General features: G+C 47.1%; 2 long non-coding RNA genes across 4 annotated transcripts; one reads left to right on the top strand and one right to left on the bottom strand.

Moving 5' to 3' along the window:
* Positions 1 to 7142: 7142 nt before the first annotated feature.
* LOC111928544 (uncharacterized) lies at positions 7143 to 17467 on the bottom strand. 3 transcript variants are annotated; one of them, XR_015276110.1, is made up of 5 exons: positions 17301 to 17467; positions 11329 to 11396; positions 9535 to 10638; positions 9172 to 9298; positions 7143 to 7293 (listed from the first exon to the last, which is right to left on the bottom strand). It is a non-coding gene; the product is annotated as an uncharacterized LOC111928544 (long non-coding RNA). The 3 variants fall into 3 exon arrangements; XR_002864171.2 differs by lacking the exon at positions 9535 to 10638 and having other exon boundaries at positions 17301 to 17451; XR_002864169.2 differs by lacking the exon at positions 9535 to 10638 and having other exon boundaries at positions 11325 to 11396; positions 17301 to 17450.
* On the top strand, positions 9955 to 12835 carry LOC147650614 (uncharacterized). The gene is made up of 2 exons (XR_015276112.1): positions 9955 to 10044; positions 10471 to 12835. It is a non-coding gene; the product is annotated as an uncharacterized LOC147650614 (long non-coding RNA).
* Positions 17468 to 20427: the final 2960 nt, after the last annotated feature.

Raw genomic sequence — 20427 nt, 5'->3', positions numbered from 1 at the left:
AAATAGGAATTATAGTTCTTGGCAGAAAGGGATCTGTCAAATATCACAGCATTTGTGGCAGGTGGTCACTGCATTGCTTAGTACAGACACTGCCTGCTTAACCATAGCCTGAAGTAAACATCAAAAGTCAATTATTCTCTTTGTAAATATTTTATTTATATTTTGGAGGCTAACAAATATCTTTTCAGTGCTTGGCTGAGGCCTTCCTCTGTGGATCATAATCCTCCTGAACCTGCATTTGGGTGGCTGAGAACGTGCTTAGCAATGCAGGGATACCAGCAGAGCCACCAGTGTATATTGGGTTTCATAACCCAATTCTCTGCCTGGAAACCTTTAATGACTTGGCTGGGTTGAAGTGGACAGAGCTGAAACTTGTCACGGTTGTTACCCATAGCAGCTGCCAATTAGTACGACAACCATGTATTATTTTGCCTTTCCTCAGTTAAAATGTATTTTGAATATAAATAATGACAAAGGAAAAAAACCAAAACCAACCCAGGCAGGGTCTAATTCCTTGGATTTAACGCTTTGGGGGTGGGAAAGCAGGAGGTCTGGTTTAATAGCCAGGGAAGCATGTGCAGAGCAGCCCTGCAGGGGAAACCTGGATGCGCTCTGAGGAGCAAATATGGAACAGGAGCTGAACTCTGGGGGTCAAATGCCTCGAAGAAATGTCTTGTTGCAGGGTGACCCTGCTAAAACAACATGGGAGTATCTGGCAAGTTATGCATATATGGCAGCATCTCTTCCCAAAATCACTATGAGGTGGAAAGTGTCTGAAGATGCTGCTGCACATTTTAGATCCTTGTTTGAACTCTGTCTGAACTCTTTGGGCCATTAACTAATCAGATCATCTCATTTAAACAATGTTATAAAAATAATCAAGTAGTGCTGCCTACATAAATACAGTTTGAATATATTTACCCTAAAGAAGCAGGGTTTTCTTGGGTATTTACTCCTGACATTCGGGGAACAGAAGGAGCACAAAATGTTAAGGAGGAGCAGAATTCTCTGAGATGGGGCTGTGGGTAATTTTCCCTGCAAGCCTGTTTGGTGGCAAGTTAATTGACTCCCACATTACCCAAACTGCAATGTACTAAAGCACTGGGTGCTCGTTTTCCTGCACTGTTTGCCTGGCAAAGGCCATCTGTTCTACCCCATCCATCCACAGGCACAGCCTCTATTGTTGTAGCAGGATTCACACACACGTGGATCAAGGCAAGCATGTGCCTCGAACTGTTTTGATCCCTAGAACATGGATTTTTCAATTTCATTGTTTCTTTGTGCTCACCCAGTAATAATACTTGTCATCTGAGAATTCATATTGATCTTGTCATTGCCTTAAAATTGGATGACAATTACTATCTTTGTCAAAATTCGATCTGATGAAATGGCTCCAATTAGGAAGGAAAAAGAAGGAATCCATCACAGCAGGGAACATTGCATTTGTTCAGAGTAGGGAAGCTCCTCTTAAAGGAAAATTGAGAAGGAAATGGGAACGAGCATGACAGAGATTAGGATGCCACTCTCAAAATCCACAGAAATTAGGTATACATATGAAATGAACAGCCATTTAATTTTGGCAGTCCATATCTGCCTGCAAATCTGAGTTGAAGTTCCCCTGACAATAAATGCCAGTAACTGTTGTTTTCATTTTCTGATCTGGTCAGACACACTGTGGCAGTTGGCACCAGGCCTCCTACATTTTCAAATCCAGTTCTGATTACCAGTATAATTATAATACATTATCAGGAGTAGATTTGCTGAAGTTCATAAAATGATAACAGCATAAATTACATCATGTTTCCAGATACTGATCTCACCTTGAAACTAAACATAAAGAGGTGAAAGAGTTGAAAACAAAAGAGAAAGTGAACTTCCATTGCTACTGATATTGGCACTGAAGCAAACAACTTATCCCTGGTAATTACAAACAAAATTGTGCTAATTACGGATTTTTTGTTTAGAAATCAGCCCTAAAAATTAGTGTGTGCATTTGTGTATGTGTCTAGGGCTGGGGCAATCTTTGTCCAAAACAAAGATGTTTGTTTCATAGTGAGCTGATGTTTTCTTTGACTAAACAAGCCCTGCCAGTGTTTTGTTTCTGAGCAGGACTGAAGGCTCAGGGTCACCTGTAATTCTGGGTGGGCCTTTGCTGGGAGCTGGAAGGTGGATCTTGGTGTTTGGCTGTATCTAAAGGACTGGAAGCCTCCACCTACCCCCAAAAATTATCTCAGCTCAAGGCTGTTCTTGGATTTCACCAAATCAGGCCAGTAAATCTTCACAAATAATCATGTTTTTGGCTTTGTACATCCACATGAGCTCCTGAACAGGGGGCTGCCCAGTTTACCTCCCTGGAAAATCACATTTCCTTAACTGGATGGAAGAGCTCTGCGAGCCACTGAGGGAACCCAGCGAAGCACACCAGGCCTGGAGCAGGTGGTGACTGTCCAAGCTAGAACTGTGGGATTTGAGTGATGCAGAATGAGTCACCACACCTCAGCCAGCAGCAGGCTCTGCTCAGAGCAGGTGGGCGAGCTGGTGCTCCTCTAGCCAGATGGGCAGACAGAACTTCCCTTTCCCCAAACCTTTCTCCCCCCGCCTGTTTTTGTTAGCTAAGCATACTTACTGCCTCTGACCTACATTTGAAACAGTTCCAGAATGCAACAGAACTGTGTTTCTGGGGAATTTGATATTTGCTAAAAATTTTAATCCAACCCATTAAAAAATGTTATATGTTAACTGAGCAAACACAGCCATTGGAAAAGTATACAAACCCCAAGCAATTGTCCTGGACTTGTTTACAACACACTGCTATTAATGAGCATCTGGGATGAGCATGGGATCTCGTACTATGGATCTCATGATCTGTACAATAATGGCTGATTTTAATTGACTTTTGCTTCATATAGCAAATCCCAATTGGAGAAGTTCCAGGATGCTGCTAGTGAAGAACTGTGGGCGGGTGCATGTTTTGAAGTGATGGTAAACATTGTGACATATACTGTGTGTGCCACATATTCTCGTATGCACATTTTGACTTTTGTTGCCTTGGCTTTCACACAGCATTTCTAACATAGACATCCCTATTTGCCAGTTTGAGTGGAAATCTGTTAATATGTGAACACTGCTCGCCAGCACGCCCCACCACGGCCTGACTCTCCTCTCCTCTCCTCTCCTCTCCTCTCCTCTCCTCTCCTCTCCTCTCCTCTCCTCTCCTCTCCTCTCCTCTCCTCTCCTCTCCTCTCCTCTCCTCTCCTCTCCTCTCCTCTCCTCTCCTCTCCTCTCCTCTCCTCTCCTCTCCTCTCCTCTCCTCTCCTCTCCTCTCCTCTCCTCTCCTCTCCTCTCCTCTCCTCTCCTCTCCTCTCCTCTCCTCTCCTCTCCTCTCCTCTCCTCTCCTCTCCTCTCCTCTCCTCTCCTCTCCTCTCCTCTCCTCTCCTCTCCTCTCCTCTCCTCTCCTCTCCTCTCCTCTCCTCTCCTCTCCTCTCCTCTCCTCTCCTCTCCTCTCCTCTCCTCTCCTCTCCTCTCCTCTCCTCTCCTCTCCTCTCCTCTCCTCTCCTCTCCTCTCCTCTCCTCTCCTCTCCTCTCCTCTCCTCTCCTCTCCTCTCCTCTCCTCTCCTCTCCTCTCCTCTCCTCTCCTCTCCTCTCCTCTCCTCTCCTCTCCTCTCCTCTCCTCTCCTCTCCTCTCCTCTCCTCTCCTCTCCTCTCCTCTCCTCTCCTCTCCTCTCCTCTCCTCTCCTCTCCTCTCCTCTCCTCTCCTCTCCTCTCCTCTCCTCTCCTCTCCTCTCCTCTCCTCTCCTCTCCTCTCCTCTCCTCTCCTCTCCTCTCCTCTCCTCTCCTCTCCTCTCCTCTCCTCTCCTCTCCTCTCCTCTCCTCTCCTCTCCTCTCCTCTCCTCTCCTCTCCTCTCCCATGGAAGTCACATCACTGAGAAGGCCTCGCTCTTCTGCTGCTGTGAGTTCTATTTTCCTTTCAGGAGATGCTGAATGCCAAATTTGGTCGAGCTGTTTTAGCACTTGGAGTCCTGTGGGTATTACAATACCTGTAAAGGTCTGTGACTGTGAGCCAGATTACCTGTGTGATGTATTTTAATGATTAGCCAACCCTTCTGCTTGAACTGAAATTTGTCCTGGATCCACATCAGCTCTTTGGGAACCTGAGCTCAGCCAAGATTTGCACAGGTTTTTTAACCTGACACATTAAAACATCCCCTGCTACATACCCCATCCTGCCTGGCTGCAATATCGTGGCCAATATTAGACCAACAATTTGGGTTTAGGCTCTTTCCACAAAAACATTTGCATCACACAGAGCAAAGCTGTGAGGTGTTTGTAGGCACTGGAGCTCTGTAGCCTCTCCCTGAGCACAGGGAGGGAGCTCTGCTGCTCTGCACACCCTGCCCATTTCCCCAGAGATGTGACACCACTGCAGCAGCCCCTCCACTTCAGGCCCAAAATACTTTTTTGTTGGAAAAGGAAGGAAAAAAAAAAAATAAAAAAAAAGAGATACATTTTCCTCACTGCAGCAGAACCACTTCTCACAGAGCCCACCCGGCTGCTCAACAAGATTCCTGCAAGAGAGGTCTGCACGTGCGAGGAAAGCAGCGTGAAGGAGCTGCTCACATCTCCCCTGCTGCACACAATGACAGAAGTGCTGGTGAAAGGGTGTTTCTGCAAGGTGGTGCTTCCACAGGGCCACTTCCAGGGCTCTCCAGCACCCTGCCTTGCCTGGAGCTGCAGGAAGCCATCTGGGATGGCAACTAACCTGGGAAGGGAGCAGGATTCCCAATGAGGAGCCTTGGGAAGGGCTCCCCTCCAGCACAGCTGCCATCATCAGCATCATCAGCATCATCAGCATCATCATCATCAACATCATCAACATCAACATCATCATCATCATCATGAGCAGCAGCAGCAGCAGCAGCAGCTCTGAAGGTGGGGAGGGCACTGCCTGCCCAGCCCCAAAGGGGCTCTGGGCTCTCTCCTGCTGCTCCCACTGTGGCTCCACAATCTCCGTGCCTTGGGCTGTGTCCCTTGCCTGGAGCAGGAACTCGGGGCTGCTGGGGCCGATGGATGGTTCTGCACACCTTATCTAAAGCCCTGTTTTCAGTCTTTTTAACGAATCTCCTGGCAGAAAGTGCCCATTGTTTCCATTGATCTCTGCTGCTTCTGCGTTTATTTTTCTTTCTCTATCTCGTGTCCCTTTCTCTGCCAAACTATTCATTTGCTGCTGAATAATCATGTGTTTGTGTTTCAGGGAGTTTCCTGTTTTGTGCATCTTTCCTTTCTATTGGCCATATATCTTTTTCTCTGCAGATTTTTTTCCTTATTGTGCAGTGGCATGTGGCTATCTGCTAATGCCAATATTACTCCCTGAGAATTCTTTTTCCTTGCATCATCAAGGATTTAAGTGGAAAGCCTTCAGCACAGTGCAAATTTCACTCCTGAGAAAATCCATCTTTTGAGGTAGCTGATTTTAATTAAAGAATACTCTCTCTCCCTCTCTCTCTCTCTCTCTCTGGATTATACTTTAATTTCAGTTTCTATCACAACATTAGATACTTCTTAGATAAAATGTATTTTTGTCTCTTTTCATCAGTGATTATCTGTAGTTCTTAAACACTTGGGGTCAGCAGCTGGTCCCCAGATGATGTAGTTCAGGAATAATTCTATTCAAAGGAATTAATTCAGAGCAAAATTGGTTTTAAGTTCAAAATCAGGCAAAATGTTCATAACATTTTGCCCTGATTATGTACGTGAGAGTGAAACTCTCAGAAATATCAGTAACAGCAATCGTGGTAATAAACAATAATCTCTGAAGTGTATAACACCCTCCACCTGAGCATTTTAGACATGAACGCTTTAAGCTACTGTCATATGAAGAAATGTCATTATCCTAATTTTACACAAGGGGAAGAGAGCTGACAGGAAGTTGAGAAAGCAGCTGAAAATCTCCTGACAAGAACTGAACCTCCACCTCCTGATCTCCTGTTTCCAACACCCTAGGCACAGAGGGAATCTGTTCCCAAGGGATATCAAATTGAGGTCTTGAAAGTTAATAGTTATGAAAGAATCAACACTATTCAAACACAAGTGCAGTCTGAGTTTCTGCCTCCATCATTCTGCCATATTAAGATGGAAATATTATCGGTATCAGAACTTAAATTGTTTATGCATGATAAATGTGCACAGTTAAACAATTTCCAGACCTCTCACATTAATGGTTGAATATAATCCTGGGCAGGGAGAGCCTTGCTGCAGATTTAAGGTTTTACTGCTGCAAAGGAAGCTGGAGTAAAACCCTGCCACTTCTGAAGCCCAAGTCAAAACATCCCACTATGGCAGAAGTGGATTTTGGATATGGGATTCTGGCCAAGGTCCCTGTGGCCACGAGGACTCCTCCACACCCAACCAGTGCTTCTGCAGGTGGAGCACTCAGAGATGGCTGTGCATGTACATATGTCCATATAAGTGTGACAGAATGCAGGCAGATGCATATAAACCCACACAGCAACGATGGGATGAGAGTTCAAGCTGGCAAGATGGGGTTGTTCTATTTTCTGTGTGCTGAATGACATGCAGCAAGTTCGTAAAGTCACTGCACCAGCCATTACAGACTTTCCCCCCCATCCTTTTGTCTGTTTTTTGCTTGTTTTAATGCCCCCTCCAGCCTATGCACAACACAGATATGTATCTCTGCTTAGTCATGCATTTCTGTGCTGAACAGAATTAAAGGAAAAAATATCTATGTAGGATAAGGGTAGGAATAAAATGTGCTTTGGCAAAGTGCTTCAAACTGCCTTTCTGCCAGTAAGCCATTAATTTGTGCTTCTTTGTTTTCTCCAAGCTCAGAATAATTCCCATCTGCCTTGACTCACTATCTAGCTCAGAAAGGAAGAGGTCCTTTTTTGAGCATGGATGAAACAGGAAACTTTATGTATAAATGAAGAATGGAGCTTGGAATTCTGGTGTTTCTACCACTGGGACCTAAAATAACTTGAGGTCCTGCTCTTTTAATTAATTTCATTCTGATGAGCCTGGCTCTCCTGTTCTTGTATTTTTTCCAAGCTTTTGTGTTCCTGGCCTGCCTGCAATACATATGTATTCCCCTTCTTTCTTCCTGCTGAAGCTGAAGACGCAATCACATCTTCGAACCATCTGGTTTTTAATTTATTACTCTCCCCCATTGCATTGATGGGCTCTCATTTTTCTGTCAGGGTAACAACTTGGCTCCTGTTTATCTAAGATATGTTAACATGCTGTTCCTCTTCTGGGCACTCGCTCGGTCTATTGTATTTCCTGAAATTAAACACCAGGGAGTTTTTAATATTATTTTCTTCATCAGACCAGGGAATACCCCCTACCTTTACAGCTCTCTTCCTGTTTTTGTTGTTCCAGTGAACATTTTATGACTCTCGCTAATTTTAGGCTAATATTTTGTTTTTCTGACCTCTCCACATCATTCCCAGGGTGATTCACTGGAGCCTGCGTGGACACGTTCCTGGGTGAGGAACCTGCTCATGTGAGGTACCCAAGATTCCCCAAAGGAGGCTCAGGAATCCCTGCAGAGCTCCTGGTGTGTCCCCACAAGATGTGGGAAAATCCTCCCAAGTGTTGGCTCAGTCCCACACAAAATGAGCATCTTGGAGCCGTGGGGCCACAGCTCTGTCCCTGCCAGGTGTGCCAGGGAGCATCCCAAAGATGGTCAAATCCCAGGTAATCACAGGATGGAGAATAATGTGGATTTATATTTGTTACTTTACTTTCCTATAGTACCTCCCGAGAGCCTTCTGAGGCATTCCACTCTTTAATAAGCTGAAAGTGCTCCAAGATTTTTCTAATGAAAATGATATAGGAGCACACAGTGTTATTATTAAAACCTCTCTCTTTTTCTCTAGGAACTGCTAAAATACATTTACAGTTTATATCCTTTTTGGTGAGCATTAAAGTTTCTAATTTAAAATAATAAAGCCTGGTTTGCTCACTTTCTTTCCCTTCTATTTCAAAAATATAAAAACCTGACAGTTTTCTAACTATTCTTATTTTGCTGAGTGATTTTTGGATTTCAATAAAAGTAACGCTGTGGTTACAACACTTTGTGAGATAAGCAAAGAGATTTTTTTTTACAGCACAATTATGGAAATTTCAAAGAATCTTAAAAATATCCTGCTATTTGCATATATGAGATAAGCGTATTTTAGTAATGGTTATGACAGGCTAGCAAGGAAAATGTGTGGGACAGCCATACAGCAAATACATGCAAACATGAGGGGGTGTCTGTGTACTGTTCCAGTGGAACCCGTGCACTATTTCTTTGTGCCAGAGGCAGTTTGGTGAGCCCAGATGGTGAGAGAGGAGTTAATTCTCCAGCTCTGGGTTTTGTGTGCCCACAGCAGGGTACAGGGGCTCTTTGCAGGAGCTCTGCAGGGATTCCTGAGCCTCCTTTGGGGAATCCTGGGCACCTCATGTGAGCGGGTTCCTCAGCAGCTTCCTCACCCAGAAACATGTCCAGGCAGGCTCCAGTGAATTATCCTGGGAGTGATGTGGAGAAACCAGAAAAACAAGATATTAACCTAAATTTATCAAGGTACAAACACATGGAAGGTCTGCCAGACCCTGGGGGACACCTGTGCTGCCATTGCCTCCCTCTGCCACAGCCCTTGGGGACAAGGAGGCTCTTCCAGGCAGGTCACCACTGCCAAAAGGCCATCACCGTCCCCAGTGTTCCTGAAAAACCAGCTGAGGCCAGCTTGCTCCTCACACGTACCCACATCTCCATGAAAACTCCCTGAGAACGGCGCCGGAGCCACCTTCCGAACTGAACTCTGCTTTTCTTCTCTTGTTTGCCTTTGTATTTTTAAGTTGGAAATTGCTCTTCTGGTTATGGCTCAGAGCTGCTGGGAAGCTCCTAGAATTAGTGTGGCAATTTTCTCAGTCCTTTGTTGAAAAGGGAGAGTCCACACAAAAAAATGCACTGGCATTCCAGCTGCATAAATAGTGTAAATTGCTGTCAAGCAAAAAGGCAATTTAGCTAAAAGAAACCCCAAACAAACAACCCCCTCCACACACACTTCTGTGTCCCCGTTAGAGCTGCAGGTTTCCATTCTGTAGATCTCCCAGCCATCTGCTTGGCCCTTGAAAGAGTCCTTGAGAAACCGAAAAATGAAAAGCACTTACTTTCTGAAAACTAATCTTGGCTTCCCGGTGCCTGGCTTTCAGGGGACTTCCACTCAAGGCTTGATTTCTGTAAGTGCAGATACTCAGTATGTCCTGAACAATTAGATGCCTTTGAGGATGTTGAAAGCTAGACATAAAAAAAACCAAATCAATCTGGAGTCTTGTTTGACAACTGACACTATTTCTAATGCAAAAGAATAAAAAAAAGAAAAAAAAAAAGAAAAATAAATCCAACCACCAAATAAAATAATGATAAATAAAAGCCCCAGAAAGCTCAAAACTCAAAAGAAAATCTACCAAATTGACCCTTGACTCTTTAGGTTTTAAGCATACATTTTTTCTCTCAACTTTTCTTTAGCTTGCCTAGAAAAAAAAATAGAGAGGTGCAGATCCATCTTTTTTCTTCCCTGTGAGGAAGATGCCCTTTTCCAGAAGCCAAAGGCCCCTGGCCCGTGCAGCACAGCTGGGGACCCTCAGGAGCTTCACTGAGGGCTGCTGATGGAATTCTCCTGCATCCTGGTGCCTGCAAATCCTTCCTCCTCGCCAAAAATGTGGGAAGAGATGGGCTGACAGCATTAACCAGACTCCAGAGGTTCTGTGGGGCCCTCTGGGCAGGGAAGGAGTTCTGGCATGAGGAGTCTGCAGGGAATTCTGTTATCATTTGTTCCCAAGCTCTCACAGAAGCCTGTCCTGGCCACAGGAAGGATTACGAGCAGCCGCCGCCTCCCAAGCAGGGGATACTCACGGGAGAAATAGAAATAGAAATAAAAGAGCAAGGGAAGGGCCAGATTTGCCTCGTCAGCTAACGACCCTTGACTGTCCCACGTAGTGTTTTGGTAGCAGACAGAAGGAGGTGACAGATGACACTGCCAGGTGTGAGGGGTTTTTCCGGCGGGGTTTGTTGAAGTGAGGCTCAGCACAGGCCGCGAGGGCCGGGCCCGGGGTCAGGCCGGCCTGCTGCCCCGGTGTCACCCGTGCTCGGCAGTGCCACACGATCCCGGCGTGGAACACATTCCAAACCCGGCTCCCAGCTGCTTTCACCTCTGCCCTGTGGCCAGGCTTTGTGTGCAGCGTGGGCAGGGAGCTTTTCAGCTCATCACCCAGGCCAGCCCAGAGCCCAGCGCCGAGGGCTTCCCGTCCGGCGGGAGCAGAGCTGCAATCCTCATTGTCCCTATTCTCCTATTGTCCCGCTGATTGTTTGGGCTCTGGAAGAGTCTTCCTTTTTAAAGTTATTTCTCTTTTCTTTATTATTTTTTTTAATCTTCCACCCCCCCACACCCTTTTCTTCTCATTTTCAAGCGGCACCAGGAGGGCAGAACAGAAGAGGCTGCTCAAAGACGTTTTTAGCTTGCTTTCTCTCCGGAGATCCTCGCTCACGGCACAAGAAACGAGTTCCTCTGACAGGAAAAAGCCCCTCCACCATCACAAGGCAGCTTTCCCTCTTCAGCTGCGGGATTGCAGCCCCGGCTGGGGAGGGCAGAGGATGGAGAGACAAAGGAAGGGTGAGGGAGGATGTGGTGTGATCCAGAGCAATGCAGAGGAAGGGATTTAGCGTGATGGTGATGGCTGTGTGATTAGAGGTGACAGGAACAATAGTGCATGGCTGTGTCTGCACCGCTTGTTAGAACACGCTGGCCTCTCAGGAAAGGGGCAACACAATACTTTAAAATTAAAGTGGATGGGACTGCGAAATGGAGGGAAGAGAAAAGGAAATAAAACATAAGGGCTTTCAAACTGTTGGGTGAGCTGGTGTTTTTCTTCCAGCCACAGCAAAGCACGACTGGCTCTGGGAAAGTGGGGCTGATGAAGATTTAAGCCATCCCTGCACATGTCCAGCTGTGGGTGACCGGGGAGCTTGGACACTTTGGAGAGGAGAGAGCTCCAGCCCACGCTGCTGCCCAGCACCGAAAAACTGCTGAAATCCCCTGCCCACCCTCCCTGCCCAGCTGGGGCTGGGCTCTGACAGATGGTACCCAGGCCCTGGGTGTCTCAGGGAGCATCCCTGGCAGCTCCAGTGTGAATGAAACACAGCCCACAGCACCCTGCATGCAGACTGACACAGCAGGCACAACAAAAAGACCCCAACACCACTCACTCATGTGCCCAGCTTCAGGAAAATTCATGTACAATACAGCTGGAAGAGCTGCTCTTACCCACCACAGCACATCCATGTTTCTGTGCTGATCCAGCTCTGGTGATGGTTAACACCCACGCCTTTCTGTCACCTGGAAAGTAAAGACAACTTTTCTTATGGCTCAGTGTTTTTCTCCTTTCCAAAGCTTTGGCTGTGACTGATGAAGCTGCCTGACATTGTCAGAACTTACTTGAACTAATGAACAATGGAAATGCCTTTATTTGTGCTGGTGCCAGATCCATCCCACTCACAGCCCCAGGTGTGCTCTTTGCTGGGAGCCTGTGATATACTACCTGAACCCCTTCTCACCATTCTTCATGTTGATTATTTACCATTTTCTGCCTTTTATCTATTCTATGAACATTTTGCCCTAATTGCTCAGCTATTTGTTGATTATCCTGCAGTCATTTGTCAGATCCTTTCATTCATTAATCTGTGAGACCCTTCAGTTGCTATTCATCTGATAAGGAAGTTTTTAACCACCAGCTCTCTCAGAGTCACATCTTGCTTCATGTCAAGGTCTCAATAGGAATAGAATCATGGCTGTTTGTGGAGTCATTTAGATGGGAACACCACATCCTACTTTTTGCCATTCACCTGTGCTAATTTCCTTAAAGCTTCCTTTAGAAGCTAAATTCTTCACATCCTGAGGTTTGTGGGCATTCTGCTCTGTGCACTTGCTGCTTTGCAACTAGATGGGCAAAAAACTTGTTCAGCAAAATGAAATCCTTCCTGCTCGTTTGCTCAGCCGGTGGGGATGCACACCTGACAATGCCTGTGGGATTGGTGCCACGTGGAGCGAGCGAGGTGAGCCCTGCCCCGCTGCCTCCCGCTCCTCTCTGCACGCACTGGAGCACATCTTGTGCCAGCCTCGCTCTGCACCAGCCCCAGCCACCTGTAAAGCACATTTCTGCTTTATGTGGATGCATTCTGACAGAGGCAATTAAAGCTGCACAGGCCAGTGCACATCAGGAGGCTGCAATATCTGACTCGTGTTCAGCACCCTGCACCACTGGAGCGCGGAGCTGCTGGAGCCTCGTGTCCTGTTCCAGCTCTCACTCTCACAGCCACCCACATCAGGGGCTGTGCTGCCAGCCCACAGCTCGATAGGCACCATCCTGTGCTGTATTGAACACATTGTATTTCAAGGAAGCATGACTGGGGTGTTGTGCCGTTGGCCTCCCTCCAACAAGATAATCCAATTTTTCTGATTTCCAGACTAAATATACTCATTCTTTTTGACAAGGAGTTGTGGTGTCAATAAGATTTGAGATGCACAGACAATAGCCTGGAACACGGTATCTTTCTTTTTGTGCCAAACTGGCACTTTTTTCCCTGGCTGACAGAGGCAAACCATGCATGGGGAGGGTCCAGACAGCCCAGCACTGCAGCTCGGGCTGGGCTCCTCCAGCTTTCCTGAGCTGCCTGCTTTCCTGCACCCTGCTCCCATTGCCTGGTTTGCTCTAAAAGCTTAGCTGGAGGATGACTCACTCCAGTGAACATCAGAATAAAATCCTGCATACAATTAAATGTGCCGTACAGTGCTCTTAGCTAGGCAGAGCAGTGGGGCTGGGCAGCTTTGGAATTAATTCCACACTCTGTTTATCAGGAGCCTGGCCTTCCGTACCTCGTATTGCTCCTAAATATTTTACCTCTTGTTGCACTAATTGAACCTTTTGTCTGTTGACTTTCAATCCTTCCTCCTGGATGACAGCCAGATCTTCTGCTCTGCTGACACTCCTGCTCTCCAGAATCTACCCAGTTCAGGTGTGAGCCACATCTGATGTCACACACTTCCTGGACCTGCAGGCTAATTTCTCCCACATTTGGGTGATGTGTATGTGACAGATCACAGGAGCTCGTGAAATCCTTGAGGAAATCAAGTGAAATAATATTTTTTTTCCCCTCCTGAACTGTAAACCCCAAACTTTTAGCAACATTTTTCTACTAAAGAGATAAAGAAAATTGTATTTGCTAGATCTATGGCCAAAACCCACTTAGCTCCTTGTACTACTGCAGCCGTAATTTCTGGCACTTTAACAAGAAGAGGTGGTGTTTGCAGAGTTACAGCATTTAATGCTCTAAAATCCGCAGTCAGATGCATCTTTCTATTTCCCTTTAATGCCAGCCCCACAGGGGAATTACACACACTGGGTCATTGCACTGGCACTCCTTGATCCACCAGGCTTTCTGGGCTCGCTTGGCTACTTACAGCGTTTCTGCAGTCTTGGATCAAGCCCTGCTATTAAAGCAAAGGCATTAATCTTCCCATACTCCAACTTATCTCAAGCTTATACTTGCAGAAAGGTAACTGACCCTCATCCCGAGCTCTTCTCACTATTTCAGGAGCCTTTACAGGAAAACATCATTTTCTAGGTAAGGTAATTATAAGTCTTTCTATTTCTGTATTATCCTTGCACAGTTAGTCAGATCTAAACTCACCTATTTTGTTTAAGAAACAGGCTGTTGAAAAGCCCATTTTTTATCCTGAACATAATGCTGAATACAAAAAGCCTGAGGCACACTCTCCAGTAAGCATTTTGAATTGTGGGTGTGGGGGCAAAGCTGAGACCCTCCTGCACCAGAGGAGACCCCTGTACTCTTGTGCCTGTTGGGGCACCTCCTGGGCACCCTCACTCCTGCAGAATACTGATTTCAGTCATCACTGAGGCACCAGAATCTAATAAAAGTTTGGGCTCCCAGTAGCTTGTTTTTCATTGCTGTTGTACAGTTCTGCCAATTTATGCATTAAGACACTAATGGATTTTATATTCCATCTAGCCAGATCTTCTCCCAGGCTCTAGTTCCCTCCAAACCCTATTTCATGTCTACTTCAAATGCCATTTCCAAGATTTATCCAGTCCAGACAGGATACCCTCTGCCTTGCTGTGGGCAGAGAGCCACAAACTGCAGGACAGTCAAGGGCCCTTTCCTCCTGCACAGGTTTTGGTTTGTCCTCTGGAGCCTCATCCATGAAAGCAATTATTGCTGGTACCAATTGCTTTGCCTAAGAACCTCTAAGTTCCTTTTCTCTCCAGAGAATCCTCCCAGTCCTCCTGGCACATCCTTCTACCCCTGCCCCAGTTTATGTTAGCAGCATTCCCAGGTCCCACAGTCATGCCTAACATCCAGCAAATTCTGAATCCCAGGTCATTATCCCACAGCAACAGTGCAGCAGATACACCAGGAGCCATTTTCTAGCAATCTTAGTGTTTTTTTTCATTTTTCTTTTTTCAGTTTAGGCTCAAAACCAGCCTTCACTGGTAACCAGTTCAGTTAACTGAGTCTCTCAGTGGTCTCTCTGTCCCACTGGCCCCTGTCTCCCTGAACTAACAGCTTTCTTTACCAGAGGGGATCCTCCTTGCCTGTGTCCTCACCATGCAGAGGAGCACAGGGCTCCAGGATGTGTTCTGGACCATCCCAAACATCTCCATCCCAGTCACCAGGGTCACTTCTCCTCCTCCAGTTTTTACTGCAGTCAATATATCCAGTTCAGCTGGCAGCTTCTGTTTATTTTTCTCACTTGCCTCCTCACTGGAGTCTCAGAATTCAAGTGTTCTTGCTCACTCTATGTGGCAATGATTTGATTTCTGCTCCTGCCCGCTCAGCCTCTCACAGCCTCGCTCTCCTGGACCTGACTGCTGGGTTACCACCAATCTGCCACAGGTGAAACACCGCCTGTGATGCTTTCAGACACCCCCTTCCCTGCCAGCAGAGCTGAATAAAAATGCCTTGGCTAATATCTCTTCTCCTAAAGGAAACAAGGAGCTGATAAGTGCTAGTGCTGCCCCTTCGCCAGACCATTTTGGGGCATTTAAATGTGCATAAAGACACCCAAATGACAAAATCAAAACCAAGCCTGTCTGTGCTGAGTCCTTTTCAGATCCCTGGATGGTAGGTGGCATCTTCTGGCTGCTGAGGAGGATTGTTCACACTCTATTGGGTTTCTCCTTATATTGCCTGGTTTCAAAGGCAAGCACTCCTGACCTGCCAGTCCAAGCCCTTTTTTTCCAGGGCTACCTTTGCAATACAATGATGTCACAGTGTACAAATGTCCAGTGAAATGATCATTCTGTGAAACAGATCCCAACATCTCCCCAGCCTGCTCACTCCAGATCTACCCAGTAACCGAGCTGGCAGGGGGCTGTGTGACTGAACACTCACAAAGAGCTGCAGGGTCACCCCCTGTGCCATGACCCTTCTCAGGACGATGTCCTCACCTTAACCCTTCCTTGCCCACACAAGCTCCTTCACAGCCCCGCTGCTGACCCTGCGGAGCACATGGAGAACAGATCTTCCTTCCAGGAATCACTCTGCCCAGCCCTGTCTGCCAGCCAGGGGCTGCTGCCTGAAGGACGGTGCAGAGGAGCTGCTGCCCATGAGGGTTTGCCCTCTCCTGGTGTCCCTTGTGCAGTTTGGGGTCCCTGATGGCACTGCTGCCTCCATGAACCCGCCCGGGGAGGCCGTGATCCCCCTTGCTGTGCTGTGGCAGCGATGCCGCGTGCACAGCGAAGGACTCTGTGATTTGTGGTGCTATAAAAGCTGAAAACCTCCATCATTGCCTTTTATATATAATTGAAAACACAATAATTGACTGCAGTGTCAACTGAAGAAGGCGGCAGCCCCTTGGAAGCACACTCAGGCGTCCGCGCGCACGCCGCCGCCAGCCAGCCGCTGCTGCGTGACTCGTCTTAATAGAAGGCTTAAAATAAATCAGAATTATTTCCAGATTAGAGGGGAAAAAATCCTGTGAAGATGCTTCAGTCAAGCACAAAAAACACAAAGAGAGCAGTCTCTTTGCCAGTCAGCACAGCATTTGCTTTCCTCTGGTCCTTCGCTCTCCTGATCTCCTCCTGCTCTCAGAAACAAACTGGCTTCATTTTTTCTGTCTGAGGCAGGTGAACACACGAGATTGTAAAGCTGCTGCACCCACCCTGGTGTGTCTGTGAGCAAGCTATGTGTCTCCCACACTTTCCCTCTTAATTTTGTCTCAGCCAAACTCACCAGATCAACGTGGTTCCTTTCAGAGAACACCCAGCTACAGCCACAGTGCCCAGGACAGTGAACTCTGCTCCACCTGCATCACCTGGCCAGATCCCAACCCTCCAGAGCCCTGGAGCCCATGTCACATTGTCACATGAGGGAGGTCACAGCAGGGCTCAGGAGCACCTGGAGTGCTGCTTGCACCTCTGCCAGCTCAGGGCTCCATCACACGGAGCTGCTGCTGTGCCAGAGCGCTGGGAGAAGGCTCTCTCCTCTCCAGAGGGGTGGGACTGGCAGGCAATTCCCTGATCTCGGCACTCAAGCACAGGGGGATCTTGCACGACTTCCTTGGTGCTGCTGCTGGAGGACAAAGCCAGCAGATCTGCCGTGGGGGAGCACAGGAGGAGATGGGAAAAAGGGAGGGAGGACAGAGGCTGAAAGAAAAGCAAAAACCCCTCCCAGAATGGCAGCAGCACCCTCCAATTCAGCTGTTTGCATTAGGAGAATATTGCAGTTTTGACTGCTCAAGTGTGTTGTTTTGTTTACCTCGGGGACTTTTAGGGCAAATTATAGAAACAAGTCAGTTTACTTCACTCTCATTTTTAGGCAGTTTCACTTTCAGCTTCTTCTGCACAAACAACATGCTACAATTTGGGGGCTGCAAAGGCTGCAGGGAAATATTGATTTCCTCACAATAACACTAAAACAGTTCGACCCAACATTTTCTGAAGGCTTTTACAAAACATACATTTTGAGGGACAAGTTTGGCTTGACAGACTTCTTTTAAAGAGAGCTGCCTTTCTTGCAGCCACCTTAGAACCCATATTTACTGCTTTATATTACAAAAAGACAATTGTGGATGCAAGAAATTTCTCAGGTAAACCCCTGTAAAGTTTCAGGTTATCTGGCTACGTGAAAACCTGCATTGTAACGCAAGAGAAATTCCAATTATTCAGCTAATTAAAAAAGACTTAATTATAATATGGAATAATTAATTTCTTTTGATACTTACAACTCAGACACTCCCTTGTATACCTCAGGGGCCCAGAAGTTTTAGCGAATGCAACAATGGGAATTGCTTCTCAGAGCAGCCAGCTTTCTCTGAGGCTTCTGAGCCTGCTTCTGGTTCTGTATATGAGAGTAGGGACTGATGGCCAATATTATAGCTGGAGATCCCTGAGCCAGCAGATCTCAAATGCAGAAGGTCAGATGCCACCTCAACTATCAAAAGCGTTCCAAAAAAAGACACCAAAGTTCCTCTAAGTGCGGCACTGCTCCTGCACTCCTGCCCTGTGTGAAGTGCAGCTCGTCTCATCTCGCCATCACAGCCCCCCGAGGAGTGCCACTGGACTAGGAACTGCAGTGGCTCTTCAAACCCTCTGCCCCACGGGTTCAGCACACACCTCCAGCCCCTCCTGCCCCAGAGCTGCTCCTCTGCCATCCCTGCAGCTCCAGCCTGAGTCCTCCAGAGCTGCAGGGCAGGTGATCACAGCTCAGCCCCAGAGAGGAGGGGCTCAGCTGGGCAAGGTCGGGAGATGCTGGGATGCAAAGGAGGCTGATGCCTTCACTCAGGGCCACCACAGTGACCTTTTCCTCATTTTGTGCCATTTGCCTCAACTACAGAGCCCCCTCCAGTTTAATTTCTTCCCCAGTTTAATTGGAGGAAACAGCTCTTTGCTTCTGTCCTCCCACTTGGCTTAGTCCAGGGAGCTGGGTGGTGAGTGCTGGGCAGTGAGTGCTGTTCCAGCAGCTCCACTGAGGCAGGAAAGGAGTCCCTGAGGGATGTGGGCTCTGTTTGCACACTGCTCCCCACGTATGGAGAGCCTGTTGAGGGGGAGGCAGACCCTGGAGACAGCTGCCAAATACAGAATACAAACCTGGAGGGTGAAGTGTGGGAAAAGGCAGTGCAGGGCCCCTGGTCTGCCAGGACAGCAGCTGTTTCTTGGGTCACTTGCATGTTTCCAAAGTCAGCTGATAGCAAGGACTTGCTTTGGTGAAGGCCTGCAGATGATTGCTCTGTGAGATCAGTGTCACCTCACACTGTTCCAGCATTCAAAACATCTTCACATCCAACACACCTGATGTGCTCTCCCTTTCCAGGTCCAAACATCAGGGGAAAGCAGCCCCTGGGAAGTGTGGAGTGTCCAGGGAGAGCACACACTGCAGATTCATGCTTTGCTGACTCTTCTCTGCCAGAAAGCATTGGAGACATTTCTGAGAGCTCTGGGGGCTCCAGAAAGCATTGGAGACATTTCTGAGAGCTTTGGGGGCTCCAGAAAGCATTGGAGACATTTCTGAGAGCTTTGGGGGCTCCAGAAAGCATTGGAGACATTTCTGAGAGCTTTGGGGGCTCCAGAAAGCATTAGAGACATTTCTGAGAGCTTTGGGGGCTCCAGAAAGCATTGGAAAGAAGAGATTTCTGAGAGCTTTGGGGGCTCCCAGGTGCAGCACCTTCACCTGGGGCTCTGGGACACCCCAGCACCTCTGTCTCCAGATCTTTCCCCATCCCCTCATCCTCCTGGGCATTTCTGGAGTTGAAGGCAGGCCAGTAACCCATCACACAGCCAGGAACACTGATGGACACCCTGTGGAACAGACAGTTAATGCTTCTCATACACAAGGACGTGTTTGCCCCATTTCTGCTCTTGGTGGAGCACTAAATCCCAGTGAAAGTTATTGTGCCATCTTATTTCTTGCTCAAGGCTCTAAATCTCCTCTCCACCCCTTCATGTGGCACAGATAAGAGCTGCATTTACATCCCTTTGGTCACACCCCGCTGCACAGGAAGGTAAAGTCACTTTGCACAGGTTTGTTAGCGATGCAAGACCCTTTCCCACAGTGGGAAACTTCTTTCTGCCATCTTTGATGGCAAAATAGGAAAAGGAAAATTCAATTATATTTCAGTCCTTAATAAAATTCACTTATCTTTCATCTTTTTCTATTTTTAAATTATACCTGCATTTGCTACTTTTACTGGATCTTCTCCCTCTTAATATTCAGTAAACTGTGTGTGCATCCTCACTCATCTCCTCCTCTGTGAAGAATTAGAAAGAATTAATAAGCTGGGATATTTGAATAAAATCTTTTTTATTTCATGGCCTGATTTTACTTCCATAAACTCTGCATTTATAGCAACCTCATAAATTACCAACGTATACAGAAAATAAATACTCCTTGTCTCTCCCACTAAGCCTGCAGACTTAGCAAACAGATCTCTCAAAATCGCAGGGAAAGGAAAGGATATTTTCTTTTCAACTCATTCAACTGGAAATACAATTTTGAGAAAAGCAAAGCAGTGTTTCCCTTTTGCTGTTTCCATTTCATTTGGGCTGATAAATGCCTCTGGGACATAGCATTTCTGGTTTCACCTCTTCTCAGCTGTCTGTCTTTCTCTGTTTCCTTCTCTTTCCCTCTCCCCTGCTTTTCCAGCTGGCCTGAAAATCCAGAGGCACCTGGCAGCTGCAGAGTGGTGGCTGTGGCTGGGTTGTTGCTTTGTGACCTCCTGCTTTCCTCCAGCCCAGCACTGAGCAGGCTGGAAGGGGCTGAGCTCCTCGCTGCTGACAAGAACCAAAGGATGTTCCAGGAGATGTCAAAGCCCACGGTTCAGTGGGCACCAGATGGGAGTGATGGGACCCCACTGCAAACGGTCCCGTCCAATAAAAGCGTGTGACGGCTTTGAGAAGGAAAGCCACTGTGAATTCATGTCCTTCTTTGTGCTTCTGCTGGCAGCAAGGCACTGAATTAGTGTGAAAATTGAGCAAAAATTAATCTTTGCCTCATAATCCATTATTTAAAAGGGAACACTCACTCACTATCATTTTCAAGTCACTGCTACAGCAAAGTCATTGTGAAATCTGTAAGTTTGCCATAGGGGAAAAATAGCAACATAAGACTAGGTCTTGAGATTTGCCAGAGCGCCAGACTCCTAATCTGCTTACTGCATTCACCATTTGCAACTTTGCATTGTAGTTAGAGCCTCCCCAAGGTCACCCCAAACATCTCAGGGCTCTTAACCCTCTGTCTCGGATTCCTAGAAATGGAGATGGAAGGACTGAGGGGCTCGTTAGGGTCACTCATTGAGCACGGATAAGGATCCTCTGGCTGAGCAGAGCCCCGGGCAGCAGAGCAGAGCCCCTCGG

The sequence above is a fragment of the Cyanistes caeruleus genome, chromosome 14, assembly GCF_971803275.1.
Source record: "Cyanistes caeruleus chromosome 14, bCyaCae1.hap1.1, whole genome shotgun sequence".
Classification (NCBI taxonomy): domain Eukaryota; kingdom Metazoa; phylum Chordata; class Aves; order Passeriformes; family Paridae; genus Cyanistes; species Cyanistes caeruleus.
This window is presented reverse-complemented; position numbering and strand designations above follow the sequence as displayed.